General features: G+C 42.7%; 1 long non-coding RNA gene and 1 other non-coding gene across 2 annotated transcripts; both read left to right on the forward strand.

Moving 5' to 3' along the window:
* Positions 1–514: 514 nt before the first annotated feature.
* On the forward strand, positions 515–9,231 carry LOC135908675 (uncharacterized). Its single transcript, XR_010566386.2, has 4 exons — positions 515–730; positions 3,696–3,737; positions 6,303–6,507; positions 9,194–9,231. It is a non-coding gene; the product is annotated as an uncharacterized lncRNA (long non-coding RNA).
* A 7,173-nt stretch (positions 9,232–16,404) lies between these two features.
* TRNAS-GGA (transfer RNA serine (anticodon GGA)) lies at positions 16,405–16,479 on the forward strand. The gene has a single exon. It is a non-coding gene; the product is annotated as a tRNA-Ser (tRNA).
* The last annotated feature ends 2,055 nt before the right edge of the window (positions 16,480–18,534 follow it).

An 18,534-nucleotide genomic window follows, 5' to 3' on the forward strand; every position in this document is an offset into this window, starting at 1 on the left:
TTTTCTGTGACGTAGACGGGGTGCTGGCGAATGTGTTGGGAATCTGCTCGGCCACCAAGCAGAATCTGCGCTGCTATACGTTCTCGGTGACAAATCGCACAGCGCAGAAGCACACACACAAATGTTTAAAAGAATGGGACGACAGACCGCCTGCAGTTTGCTGTGACGTCGAAATAAGAAGCACAAACAGCGACGTTTCTGTACTTTTCTGGTCAATAGTTCAGTTCGCATGGTTGCGGCACGCATTACTTTTTTTTAAAATCCAAACGACGAAAACTGTGCGCGCACAAATTAGCACCGCGTTTGCGACGTTTGAATTTGGCGCCTTTTTTCGCGCACTCCATTAGCTCCGGCCGGTGCACCGCGTTACTGCGCCAAAGAAAGTAGTTCATCAAAGAAGTGAAGCAAAAAACTTTCATACACATGCAAAGCGCAACAATTGTTCTGTAATAACATGACATCACAGAATTTGTTATCAAATAGTACAATTTATGATAATATAAGCGTGTATTTGTATGAGTGTACATGTATGATTGCGCGTTTGCGGTGTTGATGCTTGGAGCATTCCGGCGAGTTCGTGTACGCTGTTCGCTTGAAAGCTTCCTGCTTTTCTGCGTTCTTTGTGTGCTTCGCTGTGACATCTTTGGAATATTCCTGCGTGTTGCTCGCTTTTTATGGGCTTGTTGCCTCGAAGATCGCCATCATCGCCTCCGACTCAGCGTCATCAAAGGTGAGTTGATGTTTCGAATTCCCCTTGTTCGTCCATTGCGAAGCGGTGTACGGGAGCCCGGAAATGAGTTCAGCGCCTGTGCGTGTTTTCCGCGGGCCTCTTTTCTAGTTTTAATTCCTAGCACTATCCTTCCGTTGCGAGAATTGGTTGTACAGCACTAGATTTGTGATATATAACGTGGAGCTTTGTCCTGGTTTAACTTTACTCTCCGCTTGTGGTGACGTAAGGCAGCTATGTGGTGCCAGCTAAAACAGGGCTGTTGTACGCCATGATTTCTGATACGGTGTGCGAGCACCGATTGAGTTAGCCTTATTAATGAGCACATAACAATGCTACCTGAAACCATCCGATCTGTACTGTAATCGAAGATATTTCGTTTGCGCCACGCTAGTACAAGGCGTGTGAGTGAGCTGTAGCAACAAAGGGGGGGGGGGGGGGTGGCGGTGGGATCAGCGAAAATGTATTCTGGGGCGCTATTCTGGACATTCCGCCATTTTCTTCGGTGCGTGACGTAGGCGCGACGCAAACAAAATGGCGCTGGTGGCCCAGTTTTGCTTACGTAACGTGACGCCAACTTGACGTTTTGCCTAAGAAACTGAAATGAAGGCACTGAATATAGCGTTATCGGCAAAGCAAAACAGTTTTCCTCCGCAGTAAAAATAAAGCAGCTATCTCAAAGCGTATGATTATTCCGTCGAAAACGCTTTTCGCTTCCGTCGTCTGCTGCGTACAAGCCATCGTCTGCTTCAATAGCTAGGATGCGTGTCCCTGGAAAATGGAATGAGTCGTCGCATGTTGGCGCCAACGCGCTTGTTTTCTTGCTTGAGACAACATACGCGACCTACCAGTGGTGATGCGTGCACGTTCTAGGCAACGTTATCGCTATCTCGTGAAACGCAAGTGACTCAGCCCGACTCGGCTGTTCGAGAAACGGCCGTATATCACCGATAGCGTTGCGCGCGCCAGAGATATCGACTAGAGCGACGCAAGCGCCGGCGCTGCCATCTCTTGTTCATTTTGCTGGTTACTCGCACCACGGGAGGAAACTTCAAGGCGCCGCCTTGCGTACATTTCTTTTTATAAATTAGAAAGAGGCCGTTGTCATAACTTTTGATTGTGCGAAAAGGCATTAATCTTGATTACAATACAAATGCAGCAGTGGAAAGTGGACAACATTGCCGAAAGTTTGCTATGTTCAACCAATATTATTTCGTATAAACGCGTTCTTTTAAAAAATGATGGCCCCAAACACAAATGCCAACACCACCCGAGAGTGATGCAAATACTATGAGCACGCGTTATGAACAAAAAATTTTCGTGGTGCCAAACGACGGGGAAAATGTGGCGATACGCATTCCTCTCGGCTGCCATTGCATATGGCTGCCCATTAGCATAATTCGCGCGGCTCGTCGCAGCAAAAATTATGGCGGAAAATCTCAGCAATGGCGGCCCAGCGCAACGTCACGCATCGTCAAAATGACGTTTACAAAACAGCCCTTCCTGTGACGCTCCTCACGAGATATTCCTTCAGCCAATCAGCAAGCTGGCATGGCGCATATCTTGGAACGCCGCCACATATTCGCGCAATTGTAGATGCATTACACTGGCTTCTGCACGCTACCGCTCACATTCTTTTTGAAGCGCTAACATCACAATATAACTGCCAAGGACCACAAAAATGTATTAGTCCATAAAATTTGCAGCTCCACGTCACGTTTCGTCATCTTGATGAAAACGCAAAATTGCATTTTGCAATACTTCCGCTTCCCGGCACAAATTTCAAAACACGTGACCTCTCGACAGCCAATCAGAGAGTAAACATGGCGGATAATGGCTGCCGTGCAGCCGCCATGCATGTCCAGAATAGAGCCCCTGTTGCGCTGTTCCCTTCAGGATCGAGTGACACCGCGGTGCTTTAACGCCATTATCTGTCACGCCGTGCGGCCGACGTTCGCGCGACCGGAAAACACAGAGGAGGCTGTCTCGCAATAATAAAAAATTTCAAGTGTGTACACGCGATTCTATGCGATACGTGACATACAATAGGGGTGATGCCACAGAGTGCTGCGAAATCACCGAGTTATACGCATTGCCAACCGCGTGTGTTTTGTTTTCCACCTGTTAGCGCGCATTCAACTTTCTTTTTTTATCTTCTCCGTTCGGTGCCATCGAGTGCTTCGCCCAAACGGCTTCGCGTAGGTGCTCTGCATTCACGGAAAGGCAGATTTCATGGCACTCCAGGTCCTACTTTACTGGGATATAACATTAAAGAAATGTAACAGCGTGAAATTTCAGCTTTTCGCACTTTAGTAACTGATTGATGTAACAAAGTTTTAAAATCAGTAAAGGAACGAGATAAATGCCTGGCATATCTGCCTTGTCGTCCCACTGTGTTTGTATATGTTTGTATATATGTATATGTTATCGGCAACATAAACATCAATAATTAGCATTGTTTCTTGTGACCATAGAAGTAGATAGTTATGTCGAAAAGCCATTTTTGCTTTGAATCCGAGCACTACACAGTGAGCAGATTGAAAGGGGAGCGCATCGTTGTGAACTAAATGACGACGCTTTGCCACAAGCTTGGAATAATGTTTTTTGTCGAAAGAGCAGGTCTGTGAAATTCTTTCTTTGAGTGTAAGCAAAACTTCAGTAGCATCAGGTAGACGGGGAGTAAAAGAATGTAACACTGGGGCCTTATATGAAGGAGCTGCCTTTAATATGTGGCCATAACAGTTAAGTAGATGCGTGGAAATAATTTTTAATATAAGTAGAGGAATGTGAAATAAATTATTTGACAAGCTCACACTGCCATTGGCAAGAGCAGCCACACTTTCGTGTATTCGATGACTAGTCATTTGTATCCGTCCATTTATGTCAGCCTAATGGTCCATGTAGCTCTTTTGATTGTCGCTTTTGCTGCATCGTGGCTTCACGCTTTAATACTGACATCTTTTTTCAGATTCAAAGTGAGCTGGGAGACGCCCCAGCTGGCATGCTAAAGGTGAATTCTTTGGTCATCCATTCTGTAGCGTCGCCATGATCAAATACAGTGATGCCGTGAAAATGTATTGCAGGAAGCAGGAAAAAAAACATTGCTGATGCAACTGCAAGGCATTTGCTCCAGTGATCAATTGTTGCAGAGTGCCTTCATTAGGAGACATGGTGCCTTTAAGCACTCAGCTGAAAGACTTAACAACTGCACCGGGACTGGGAGTGAATTCAGTGTCACTTGTGAACATATTAAACGCAGAATGTGTCTTTTTCAGTGTATATGCCTGATATGAAACTTAGTGTGGACATTAGTGGTCTACATGAGTGAACATCTTTATAGTTTTACCAGAACGAAGGTATAATGGCCTATGTCATACAGCAGTGCACTGCTAGATATATCAAACCAGAACAGCAGCACCCTTCGAGAAAGTTGGCTGAAGAACGAGCAATGATCGGGGCTTTCTGCATTTCAAGGGCCAAATTCCAAAAAGATTGATGCCGAGCTGGATGGTGCGAAGTGCCGGTCACCACATGCTCTATCTTGGCATTATGTCTTGTTAAGATACAGAAATTGCATCACTGCTCATAAATTGGAAATTGGAAGGTTGAGGGGAAGTGGAAGGGCTCCCCTCTGGAGCAGCCAGTGCATGCCCTTTGCTATACTGATAATCCTACCTTAATGAGAACCAGTGATGCATGTTAACCTATTACGCAGCCAAGTGCATTCCTTGTTTTGTATTAAGGGGACACTAATGACACCCTAAATGAATTTTAAATAAAGCATCGTCTTAAATAACTACTTCTGTAAATTTCTTGGTAGTTGCTTGATTATTAGAGAAAATAAAGCTCAAAGTTTAATTTTCTGAGTATCGCCCCAAAATCTTCGTGCTGTCACCTCATTGTCACATCATGGATTCCAAGTATTTTTTCATACTTTGGTTGTATTGGTTCTGTAAATGTTCCCGACGCTTTTTATTTGGGTTTTTGGAATATGAAGAAGAACATCTTTATTTGTAAAAAAAATTGCTACACCTGAACAGACGTCATCTAAATCCATGACGTCACAGCAAGCGGGTGTGGTAACTTCAAGGCAGCACTGTCACCAATCTTTCCTCTTGCTGCTTTTACAGTTTACTCGGCCTCTTGTCACGGTATGAGTGAATCTCTTGAATTGTAGGAAGGTCATGTACAGACACATCTAAAATAATTTTTCTCTATAGTGCTTTCATGCCGTAGTTGCTTAGGGGTGTTGGCACAGCTCCGCTAAGCACGAGGTCACAGGATCAAACAACCGCATTTTGATGGAGGGTAAATACAAAACTGCCCAGGTACCTTGCAGCCTAATTTAGTAAAAATTAGTCCAGAGTTCCCCACTATGGCGTGCCTAAACATCAGATTGTCATTTTGGCACTTAAAATGCCAGAATTTAATTAATTTATATTTCTTTAGTGCTCCTTTAAGCTGTAGAATTCATGATCTCTGCAAAAACTCATGCTCAAAGTATTCTCCATAAAGATTAAATAAACAGTAGATATAAGTGTCTATTTATATATTGAATTGTGGTGATACGTGATGACTATTAGAACGGTGGTACAACAAGACAGACAGAATTGTAATACAATGTGTGACGGCACGATGATGCACATCGAGGAAATGACCGAGTCTCCCTAGAAGTCTCTGACATGGACATCAACTGACTGTCCACAAACTTCTGAGTTCACTCCGTGATCTTGTGCAGCCTGTGCTTTGCGAGTCGATTAATTTAATTGAGGTGGTGGTTGGCACATACTGTCCTTGCAACTTATGTACATTTCATACAGTGGAGTGGAATCCTCACACATTACATCTGGAGCACAGCAAGTGAACATGATGTGTAGTGGTAATCTTAGTAATGATTGACAATCATGTCCCTCTTCGAGCTCCTAATGCTGCTTGCCAACACAAGCAGCAGCAGTTGCCCAAGATAGCGGGAAAGAGATTCATTGAAAAGTGGCATATGCCCAGGGTCGCATAACCAGTCACCCAAGCTGTTCTGACGGTTGATTTTGAACTCTTCCCTCAACATAGCAGCCCAATCTCCCCATTAGACCATGGGCTACCTATTGACACAAAGGGATGGGAAAATAGAGACCTGAAAATATGAAGTATCCTAAGAATGGTAATCACAATAAATAGTACTAGATGTGCATTAGCTCAAGCTCTTGGGCCAGTTGGTGCATGATGAACTTGAAAAAGGGGGGTACCAGCAAAACAAAGGACGCGCACACACGGAAGAGGCGTTAGACAGGGAGTCCGTGTCTAATGCCGTTTCCTTGTGTGCGTGTCATTTGTGTTTCGCTGGTACTCCACTTTTTCAAGAACTAGATGTTTGGATACTTTGGTTTATTATTCTTGTTTGTGCTGGATTGTTCTTCTGAAACGTGGCATCCGGACAGCATAAGAAGCTTGTAAGAAGTCCACTTTAGCATTCTAGATTTGCAACAGGTACTTTTTAAATTTATTTTCAGTAGGGCTGTTGTGTGAATGTGCTTGAAAGGCTTAAAACTGTTTTGCTAACATTTACTTAAACGTGCAGGTTCACATAGGTTGAAGGAGTGCACATTGAGAAGGTTATCCTGGCACAGCTTACCATGGCCTGCCATGGTGGACCAGGAAAGTTTGCAAGGGCCTTGCTTCACCATGTGTTCACAGAGGAGGAGCTCATGGGCCATTTGGCCTTTGGAAATAACACCAAGGGGCAAAAAGGGCTCTTGACCCCACCAGGGTCAGTGCTGTTATAGGCAAGTACCATATATCCTTTCTGGTTGCATTTTTACATTCACATTTTTTTCTAAAATTATGAACTTGCCATTGGCATAACAAACGACTTTCAAGTAGCCCGTGTGTGCAGTTGTGTGCTACGATAGCCTACTATTTGGAATGACTGTTCATATGATCATAAGTGCGTAATGCCGCCATACACAAATGCTTCTAAAATTTGAAAGCTGCCTTCACTGCTGAAAGTTTTTAGTGGCTCCACCACATAACATGAGCTGCATTGGGGCATTAGCAGTGCTACATGGCTGTCATTGCAAGGAATAGTTGTCTGTGAAGCACGCTCCAAATCTATTGGCATGGACGACATGTTTGATTAGCCTGAAAGTGTTATTCTAATACACGAATTGCAGAGAAGCTATGCTCAAGTGTGGTTACTGCTCAGCTCGAGCAGGAGCACGTTCACCAAATTGCAGAAATCAAAACAGCTCTCCAGGTTCTGAGATGTGAAACAGTAGATTCACCAATTTTAACAGACCACATCAAATTAAGGTTGCTCCTATATTGAAGGAGGTCCATGTGATGCCATACAGCAGCCTTTTAGCAGAGGGAACCTGAGTGGTGTGGCAATTTACTTTTGGTTGTTTCAATCAAAGAAACAACATGGACAGAGTTGCAAGCATTGCTGTCAACAGTACTACGTTTAGTGGGCGCTTACTCATTCTAAGCACTTAACCTATGACTCGTATTTATTAACGCACACTTTATCACTTTGTATTCTAAGATATGAAAAAAAAATATTTATGTGGCTTTTCCCCATATACTTCAATAAATTGAAAATAGGCTCTTGGGGCCTAATGTATGAAGCTTCTTACAGTCCATCAGACATGTCCACTACTCCCATTCTGAAATTGTTAGAATTGATTCCTGCTTCCTTACTTCACCTACCTGTTAACAGGGTTATTATGAACCATTGCCAAGTAGATTATGGGCTTAAAATAATCAAAAAGATGAATGGGCTTTTCTGTCGCTCTTGTTTAGCCCGTTGAGGGTCACATTTTGGGGAGAAATATGCCTCTCTAATTTAGGAGTTAATATTTTTTGTGGTTTGCAAATGCTCAAAACTTTCGAATTGAATAGTGTCCTATTCAATTTAGTCTTTGAATGGTCACTATTTGTAAATGTGAGTATTCTAATATTTCGAAACACCAATAAAACATGAAATTTGAGCCAAAGTACGGTAAATTTTCACGTCCAATAACATAGTATAGACATAAAACGTAAGAACTTGTAAGAATAGCAGACCAGGCTACATTACTTAAGTAGCTGTACTTTAGAGGCTGTACAGCAATCATTTATGCTTACTGAAGAGTCCTGTGCATGTGAAGAAACCTTTTGCTGCTCCATTTGTGCTTTTAATAAACAGCTCTTCATAACATAACAATGACAGAAACTTGCAAACATTAATAATACTAGGTTGTGAGCCTCATCTTACATTAATTGTGATATCAGCTGTTCATTATTCAGAAGCTATCCATTATTTGATTTGCTTCTAGCATTATTCGGTTCAGCCTCAAAAATCACTTTTCGTGCACTCGTAATATTTTTATTGCAGATTTAAGTTCTTCAGAGTGACGTTTCGAGAAAATGAAGTGGTAAATAATATTTTTAAATAACGATGAAGTGGCAATACCATTTCAGTATTTGCAGTTTTAGATGTTTTATTTTTTTATGCAGGATAAAGCAGCATAATTTTTTTGTGTAATGAAACTTACAAAAACTTGTGGCAACACTCCCAAATTACTGCAATGACAGACACCAAGGAGCTAAGTGAAAATCAGTTTTGGAGAAACCCATGGAGCGACAGCACTTTAAGAATATTTTCTAGAAGCCTCAGAAGGTTGCAGCACCTCCAGTGGGATGCTAGGCAACACTTTGTTCTGAAACGGCAAATTTTTTCAGAACGTTCCGTCACAGCCACAGATGTACGGCAGTAAACCCTAAAAGGGTTAAATAAGTCAGTCCTATGGCATATGGCTCTTAAAAGACAGCATTTCTTCGTATCTGTCACATTCTGCATGTTTCATGCTAAGCAGCTTGGTGCACAACTACATGGAATCCTCATTATAACAGTAATTCAATCGTTGAGGCAGAAAACATACTTTGCTGTAAGCAGTGTCTTCTTTAATGTAGAAAGTCCTAAGTCATTGTAAGGCGAGAAGTACATTCCGATTGCATGTGAACTCGGGAAACCTAACTTCAAATGAAGCTACACTCAATTGTAGTGACATGACAGTATTGTATTTGGAGCATGGAAAAGCACAGTTAAATGCTGCACATTTTAATTATGAAAGTTACAAGAAATAATTTAATTGTCAGTTCAGGTTTATTTATGAACAACATGAATTTTTTTCACCATTTTGTTTCTCAGCAAGCAAAGTTCACATCTTCGACATTGAGGATATTCGTAAAGTTATTTTGCTACAGTGTTTCGTTCCTCTTTGCCCTTTCCTGCATTTGACACTTAGTGGAGTCCCGTGCCACACAGAATCAATTTAAATGGTCATGCTGCAAAGCTGTACCCGTGGAAAGTTGGAATTAAGCTACACAAATACATAAATCAATTTCATTATAACAAGGGCATATTGCATGCCATTCTTTTGCATGTAGAAGTTGCTTTTTAAAACTTGTTTTCGCTTCTTGTTGTTGCAGGCTTCACGTGTCACAAGTTTCCTGGTACCAACATGCCCTCTGTAACGAACTCTGGCCTCGCTTCTCGCATGGGACCAATAGCCTCTCAAGAGCCCAAGTTGGACAGCTCAAACCAAAACACAAGTGTTGTGCTTTTGTAACTCTCGACATTTTTATGTTTTATGTTAGTCTCCTGAAGGGCTCAATTTGGATTTCTCAAATGAGCATACAAATGTTGTGCCTTTCTATGCCTTGACATTTTTATGTTAATTTTATTTATGCTAATTATGCAAGTCTCTTGAGAAGCCCACATTGAATTGCTTAATCCAGAATACAAGTGCTGTGCTTTGTTATAGTTCACTACATTTTTATGTTAGTTTTTGATATGGTTCCAGTAAGGATAGTGTTTCCTTATTAATATATTTTTTAAATATCTTAAGTCATTTCATGCCAAACCACCCAATTTTGTCAAGAACTGTTCCACTATGGCAAAGCATTTCAAGTTTGCTTGATTTTGAGTAGGTACAATAAGAAAATTTTTGAGAAAATTTGCTTTCATACATACACTTGAGTCATTCCAGGGCAACCAACCAGCGTTTTTTTTGACCATCACAGATATAGTTGAAACTCCGAACTCTTGCTCCCCATTTATTTTCCTTCGCAAAATTTTTTTTGAATTTTGGCAAAAATTTATTGTTCTTGCCCAGCTAAGCTAGAAGGCACTGATACACGTTTCTTTTGAAAGGGAAATTGTATGATCCAGATATTCAGATGATGTTCATGTCAAGAGACAAGTGGTGTGACTGCCAAAATTTGCAAAGTTTGAATTTTCTTCTAATGTAGGGAAATACAGAAGGCACAAAATAAATATAAAATCAGACTGGTTGATTTGGGATAGCTGCAAAATATTTCAAGCCTTGTAGGTTCAGTTGATCAGCTAAAAAAACTGAAAGTTCCAATTTTTTGCAAGAAGCTTCGTGTTGAAGGTAAAAAATTAGCTTTGGAGGTTGGCACAAAAGTATGTCGCCCATCGTTACACAGCCCTACATGTCTGCTATGCATGTGACAAGTAACAAAAAGGTATTCTTTAAGTGCAATAAATTATTTTCTCTAATGTTCATTTGTGGATCACACATACAGCATAAATATAGCATAAATATATGAAGCCATGTCAGCTAGCAAGGAAAGATTGTTAATATAATTAGCCACAAAAACTACTCAACAAACTGACTGCCTTTTTTATCATTGCGAAGGCAGGTGACGTCAAGCGCTGCAGCTGCAGTCTCAACTTGTAATTTTTTAACATGAATGCAAAAAGTGGTCGCCAGTGGTGTCTGACCACATCAGACTGAACAAGGCAAATATGACTTTTATAGGTGAACACGTTCTGGCTCTGAAACAGTGGTAGCAAACAACACCACAAGAATTTGTTCACACTTATGTAGGTTTTCAGTCTTAATTATGAAGGTGTTTTCTACTTGCATCATCATTGGGCTCCAGGGAGCAGGGCACGAAGTGTCCTGCTCCCTCTGTGTTGCATTGCAGTGCGACATGCCCTTTAAAATGCTTTGTATGAAAAATATCAGCGCTCTTCCTGGATTTACTGTCTACATAATAGCCGATATTTCTTTTTGTAAACTGCATGAAAGATATCTTTTAACACTGCAGAATTCCCTCACATATTAATACGTATGAGGTCTGTTAGAAAAGTATTTGACTTTTTTTTGCAGACACCTGATGAATATGAAACAAGCGCGTTTTCATCAGCCACTCTTGAACCTTCCCGCCTGCCAATAGCGTGAATTGCTGGGACGCAGCATTTGAATGAGGTAGTACACAGTGCTCTCGTCGTTTTTTTATTGCAAGGAAAATGGCGGAGCGACTGGAGCAGTGCTACTGCATCAAATTTTGCCAGAAACTGGGCGACAGCCACGTGGAAACCATTCGGAAGATTCAGACTGCTTTCGGTGACTGCGCTATGAGCAGCGCACACAGATTAAGGAGTGGTACAACCAGTTTAAAGACGACCACGCATCGGTGGAGAGCGAGCCACGCTCTAGTCGGCCATCAATATGCCGAAATGACCAGGTCATTGCCTAAGTGAACCCTGTGGTGATGCGGGACCGTCGTGTGACTATCCAAGAAATTGTGGAAGAGGTGGGCATCAGCACATTTTATCCACATTCCATTATCACCGAAGATTTGGCCATGAAGAGATTTGCCCTGAAATTCGTTCCCAATCTGCTCATGGTGGAGCAAAAGCAACTTCGTGTTGAAGTCTCACAGACATGCTGGATTCCACAAACAGTGACCTCAACTTCACGAACACCATAATCACGGGTGACAAGTCTTGGATGTATGTTTATGACCGGGAAACTAAATCCCAGTCATTACAGTGGAAGCATTCCACGTCACCAACCAAAGACCGCTAAGTGCGCATCAACGTTAAAGTGTTGCTGACTGCTTTCTTTGACTCCCGCAGTGTGGTACACCACGGGTACGCACCACAGGGTCAAACAATCACTAAAGACTACTACAGGGATGTCCTCCATGGCCTATGTGATGCTGTGTGGCGCAAGATACCAAAGTTGTCAACAGGAATTTGGCGCATCCATCACGACAATGCTTTTCTCGCACTTGATTCAGACTCTTTTGGCGAAAAACCAGACTCCTGTAGTTCGACAGGCTCCTTACTCTCCTTATATGGCCGCCTGCGGCTTCTGGCTATTTCCCAAAATCAAGCGGCCATTGAAAGAAGCACAATTGCAGACAAGAGAAGACATTATGGCTGCAACGACAGCTGAGCTAAACTCCATTCGGAAAGAGGCCTTCTCGGAATGCTTCTCACAATGGCAGCACCGCTGGGACAAGTGGCTGGAGTCCCAAGGAGACTACTTTGAGAGTGATTAGGTTTCCAACGCTCCAGTTATCCCAGTTTTTTTTTTCTTCAGCCAAAGGTCGGATACTTTTCTAACAGACCTCGTATTGATATTTTATGTGTAATGGCTGTATGGTTTACCTGGCCCACACCAAACACAAGCCTCGTTGCGTTAGAGCATGTGTCCCTTGGCAATAAAATGCAGACACTAACACCGCTTCTCTGTCATCTGTGTGGAGACGAAGCCAGCTTTGGGGTCTGCATTCCCAGCCGGCAAGCAGTGCGCACATCCGAGAAAAGTCGGTGCTGACAAAATTTCAAAAAAGAATTTCTCGCATTTAAAAATAATGCCTTTTTTAACTTCACACATGCATAGCAGACATGTAGAGCTATCCAATAATGTATCACATACTTTTTGGCCAACCATGAAAGCTGTTTTTTCCTTCAACATGAAGCTTCTTGCAAAAGATTAAAATTTGTTTTTTTTTTACAGGCGATTAGCTGAACCTTCAAAGCTTCACATTTTTTTGCTGTACTATGTCACCTGGGCTACCATTCTGTATTTAATTTCTGTCCTGTGAATTTTCGTTACGAAAAAAAAACTAACGGATTGCAATTTGACTCATTTTTGCCGGTGCCGAAAGCAATTGAAGTATTCAAATATTTAAAAAATTGGCTATTTTGGCAGTTGCATCACTTCACCGTATTTCCACGCACACCATTTGAAGGCCTCGATCAATACAATGTGCATTTGAAGAAGAATGTTGATTGATGTCCTCTAGCTCAGCTGAGCAGGAAAACTAAACTGTCACCAAAGTGCTACAAAATATCTGGCAAAAATAAATAAAAGTGGGTAACGAGTTTTGAACTCTAGTAAACATATAGTAATGTTTCAGCTATATGTGTGCTGTCAAAAAAACGCTGGTCGATTCGGCATGGAATCGCACACCTGCAAGTGCATTTGTGCCATTGTCAGAGTTCAATAAAAACTGCTTTTGACATAACTTTGTAAAAATAACTTATTGCTTTCTAAAATACATGAGTAAAATTAATAGGTATAAGTCGACTTAAATTTAAAATGCAACGAAAGATCTCTGGTAATGGCATGATGTGCCTTTCATGTTTGCATGAAACCATATCTTTTTCTGAATTCTGTCGTTATTTTTTTGTGGCAGTGAATAAAATTGTAATGGAACTCTCACAAGGAGTAACTTTGATTCCAGCACATCACTAATAGCTGTTTTTTTTTCATATAAAAATCTGAAGTAGTTAATATGAATAAGTCGCTTGATATGGAATGACCTGCGCAGGAACGTTATCATGGCGGAAAACACAACTGGATCATGCAACAGCAATTCAGCATAATAAATTGCTTCCATCAGCATCACTTATTGTGATTGCCATGTTTCAGAAGTATGTAACGTTTACCGAAATTGGCACATACCATTCAAGCAACAAATAAGGATTGTACAGTGATCCTTTTTCAGTTTTACAGATCTTTAAGTTGTCTGTGCCAGGTAGCATAATTTTTTTTCTTGAGCTGGATTATTCAGAGGTGGACATTACTAGCACAAGAAATGGAAACATTAAACTGATTCTCATAAATTTATTAATTCACTTATCACATCACGGCACATATTTCAGTTTGCAAATTGTAGCCAGTGATTTTGAAAGACATATTCACTTGAAATTAATTTCCAGGATGACACCAGTTGCGAAATTTTTCCATAAATGTGAGAAATACATGGGCATTCCGGTTACTTTTGTGCTTCAATGCATAACAGTGCGTTCTGTTAAAAAAAGTAAGTGCTACAGCAGTGCATTTCTACAGCCAGTTTGATGGCATGTGTCTCGTTACTGGTGTCATTCTGGAAGTTCGTTCTAAGTGCATACACCTTGTAAAATTACCGTCTACAATTTGAAAAGCTTTATTAGGAACTGAGTTTTTCTTAATCAGCTGACTATGGTGTCTTGATTTCTCATGCAAATAATGTTTGGCACTCTGTATCTAGAATTATGTTAGCTGCAACAGTCCGTGTTTAATAAATTCCATGAAACTTAAAGATAACCACCCTGCATATCAGGTCTCAGTTGAGTGCTGTGGGCTCAAGCAAATCGTGCCATGGTAATAGTACCACTGGCTCCCAAATAGAGAAAGCAAGTGCCTTTTTTGAGTGCTCTTATTAACAGTCATGTCAGTCTGCTTCTACATTTAATTTTGGTATTTATTTTTAAAAATTTATTTCTTTTGAGAAATGTGTTTTACTTGAGGGCCACACAGACTACATCTTCAGTATTCTGTTTTGTTATGGTGTCAAGCTGCAGGAAGTTTGTACTGTGCAATAGTTTTTAAGAAGTTTCTGATGTGCTCAAACTACAAATGGTTGTACATTTACACAGATGTTTGTTTACAAATAAACAGTTCACCTAGAAAAATGGTTTTTGTCTACATCAGTTCAGCACTCTTAATATTGTGGAGGTCCATCCACTCTGACAATTGAAAAAAGTGGCATAACAGTACTGCTAGCAGTTTTACAATATGGTTTATTACAGGCGATCTGGGAGCATGCTTTTGAGCCCAGGGTGGCAGAGGCCTGCGATACAAAACCCCTGTATTTAAATTTTATCCCTGCCCTCTCACAGCAAACATACCAACGTGACATCAAAGGTAATTATATGCAACATAGCTCAGCAGTATTTTAAGGAAAGTGCAGGTTTAAACTGCTAAATACCCAGTGGGGCATAAAGGGCTTTCAACATAATTTGTGTTGACGTTCAACAGATCTGCAACAATTCTTCCATGGGCTTTCAATATTAATGAACAACACATTTCAACAACACATCAATGGGCTTTCAATTTTGAGACAACACATCTTCAACAATGCTTCAATGGGCTTTCAACATTGACAAACAACACATTTCAACAATACGTCAATGGACTTTCAAGTTTGAGCTTCAACAATGCTTCAATGGGCTTTCAACATTGACAAACGACACATTTCAACAATACGTCAATTAGCTTTCAATATCGACAGGCAACACATCTTCAACAATGCTTCAATGGGCTTTCAACATTGAAATACACCATAGTTTCAACGATATGCCTACGATCTTTCAAATTGAGAGGCCACAATGATGTTTCGACAGAATGTCGCGGGCCAATTATCAACACTTGTCAACAATTTCCTCAATGCTGTTTCAACAATTCCCCAATGATCTTTCAAGGTCATTTGTTGACGTTGAACAATGATATCTCAATAACCTTTCAACAATTTTTTTTTGTAAGGGCATGGCAGCGTTAACTGCGTCGCCATTCCTCTTTCGAGAGCCGACGCAGCGAAAAAACCTTCCGCACTTGCGCGTGACCTGAACTTAGCTCAGTGGACTTCATCTGAGTTCAGAACTGCACGCCTTCATACCCTGGACCCTAATTTACAGCTCCGTATTCCGCCCAGGCTTCCACGACGTGACTGCACCCTTTTAGTCCGTCTATGGCTTGGAGTAGCATTTTCGAATGCGTACTCTTTTCTTATCGGAATGGTCAACAGCCCACTTTGTGACTTCGGCAGGTGCAATGAAACAATCGACCACCTTCTTTGTCAGTGCTCTTGTTTCAACCCGCAGAGAGCAGTCCTTTCAGCCACCCTAAACGAACTGGACAAGCGCCCAATGACAGAGAACAAGATCTTTGGAAACTGGCCTACGCGAACATCAGCGCGATCCGCTATGAAGGCGCTGCTGCGGTATTTGAAAGACATGGGACTTTTTGACAGACTGTGACCGTACACTGTGTGACGTAGGATTGTACAGTGACACTGTGTAAGACTAGGAACGTCTTTGCAGGCTGCATAATAGTGCCCACAGAAACAATTTCGTGTGTACGTGCGTGTACGTGCGTGTGTAGGTTCCTTCCCCTTTTTTTCATCCTTCTCTCTCTCACCTATCGCATCCCCTTGCCCCTCCCCCAGTACAAAGTAGCCAACCGTAAATAATCTCTGGTTAAGCTCCCTGTCTTTCCTTTCCCTTACTCTCTCTCTCCCTCTTCGGGATATCCAACGTAGCCGCCAATTTTTCTTTTTGCAGTTTTTATGTCTATTGCACGACATTAGTAATGTTTGCGTCACGCCAATGCAAAATACCTTCCGCATGTCAAGCGTTGAACTCCTTTGGAAATAAAGAGCGTATGTACCCTAAGTCCTGCTAAGTACGGGATTAACTTTGCAATAACTACAACGTTATAAAAATATGTTTGTGTATTTCAAACATATCTTAAAGTGTTTGACGTACTACGTCAAACTCTTGCCTTTGCTTCGTGTTGTCGACAAATTCGACTTCGCCCTGCCATCTGCTAGCCGCCTGGTTAGCTCAGATGGTAGAGCGGCTGCCCCGGAAAGGCGGTGGTCCCGGGTTCGAGTCCCGGACCAGGACGAATTTTTCTTCAACTATGAGGCTTTTCTTTCGAGGAACCCGTATGGGTTTCCTTTGTAGCAATTGCTACGAACAGGTGGATGTCTCATTTTCCCTTCATTCATATCTTAAAGTGATGCTGGATAAAAATGTTCCCGTTAAGATTTCTAACTCGATTGAAAGATGGTGCTCTAAAAATGGCACACATGTACGGCACTGTTCTTGAAAAGAAATTGACAGAAAATAACAAATTTAGCAATTTCTCATAAACTGGCGCACCTAGCAGCCAAGCTTTGATTCGCAGAACGTGGCGTTTGCTGTGTGCCGTGGCTCCAGCGATCGTTGCGTGCCGCCCGCGCTTGGCACACAGCGGCACGCATGGCGACCAACGACGCACCACGTGCGTTTGTGCCCCGTGGCGACTCGGGACAGGCGTGCGAGCGCTGTTAGGAATGGCCTGCCGAGATACCAACGTGCAAAGTTTCTCAGCCAGCTGCATCAGTAGGGCTGGCATTTTCTGGGAAGCCACCGTCATTCCCCAGCCGAACGACGACCGACTGGGTGAGCAGGACGATGCGCCGAGTCAGCAGCTCTTCGTCGCCGCTACGACTAAACGCGATCGACGAACCAGGCTTTGTTACTGAACTCGCCACCGCCGACCTGGTCTGCCGTGAGTGGGGGGGTTCCCGAGGGAAGATATCTGGCGGCAACGTCCCACGCGCCCTTCAAGACGCAAGACAATGGAGAACCGGCGGCCACGCTGCGGGGTCAGCTTGGGGAATAAGAGGCGCCCTTCAAGACGTAAGCCCCGAGTTCTGCGAAGCCCGTCTGGCCTCGGTGGGGGCACTGAAAGCTGTGCGTACGTGTGTGTGTGAGCTCTCCACCTCCAAAGAGGCGGGTCGACTACGTTGACGCTGGACGCTACGAATCGGCGGTGAACGGTCGTTTTTCCCTGACCTAGGGATCAAGGGAGCACGGAGTGTTTATAAGCAGCTGTTTGTCGCTGCTGGGCTGTGCTCTGTGATCGTGCTCGTGAGCTGTGTGCTATTGCTCGACAAGCAGTGTGTTTGGAGCTTCGTGCTTGCATGCTTCGTCTTGCGTGCTCCATTTGGGAGTCACGCTAGACTGCCGAATGTATCCCTTCTTGTAATGTAAATATCTGTAAATAAATCTTCCTCGTCTAGTCCTGTCCCCCCAAGTTCCTCCCTGCGACCTACAACCCTTGCAACTGGTGGCAGTGGCGAGATCGTCCGGCAACTCTTACAGCGCGTACTCTCCCACCACGGCGATCTCCCGATCTCGCCAGTGGTTTGCAGGACAGGCACACTTACTGCACCAGTTTATTCTGTCGGCTACTGTTTCGTGTCAGAAACAATGTGTAGCCGATTTTCGAGCATTTGCTAGCGGAATTAGGTGCGGACGGAACCTCGGATTGGCGAGAAGCTAGTCCGCCGAAGTCGCCTCGATCCTACGGGGCAAGAAGAGCTTCGGCCGATGCGCGACCGGCCACTGGGGCCGCTGTTTTATGAGGACCGAAAGAGTGCCACATTACTAGACGGAAACCCGATGATAGTGTCTAGGGAAGTTGAAAATGTGGCAGTTTAGCCAGCATATATGAACGACTACCACGCCTGAAGTTCGTCCTTTTGCTTTAGAACCATTTTCTCCGTGGATTTCCGAATTGATGATTTCACGGAAGAATTTAATGTGTAAATACGTCCACCCTTCTTCCTTCCCGTAACAGCAATGCATTAAAAAGGCAGCAATTTTCAATGATACTTCGTATGTGCAGGCACTTCTTGCACTCAGATGTCCAGTAAAATATGATTGCTTGGAATTTAAGCAAAGAAACACATCGCGTAATAATAATGCCACAAGCATTTCTGAAACTGTAACCACGAAGGTTAGACAAGTCCATACTGTAGCTGAAGGATCATAGCGGAAGACTTCCATCTTATAATTTTAGCAGAAAACTTTCGCGTGTGAAAATAGCTCCGAAATCTGAAGGCGCTCGTCGCATAATGCCGGAGTACATGGCAAGACCCACGTCTCACAGCGGACACTCAGCAGCGGCCGT

This window comes from Dermacentor albipictus, chromosome 3 (assembly GCF_038994185.2).
Source record: "Dermacentor albipictus isolate Rhodes 1998 colony chromosome 3, USDA_Dalb.pri_finalv2, whole genome shotgun sequence".
NCBI lineage: Eukaryota > Metazoa > Arthropoda > Arachnida > Ixodida > Ixodidae > Dermacentor > Dermacentor albipictus.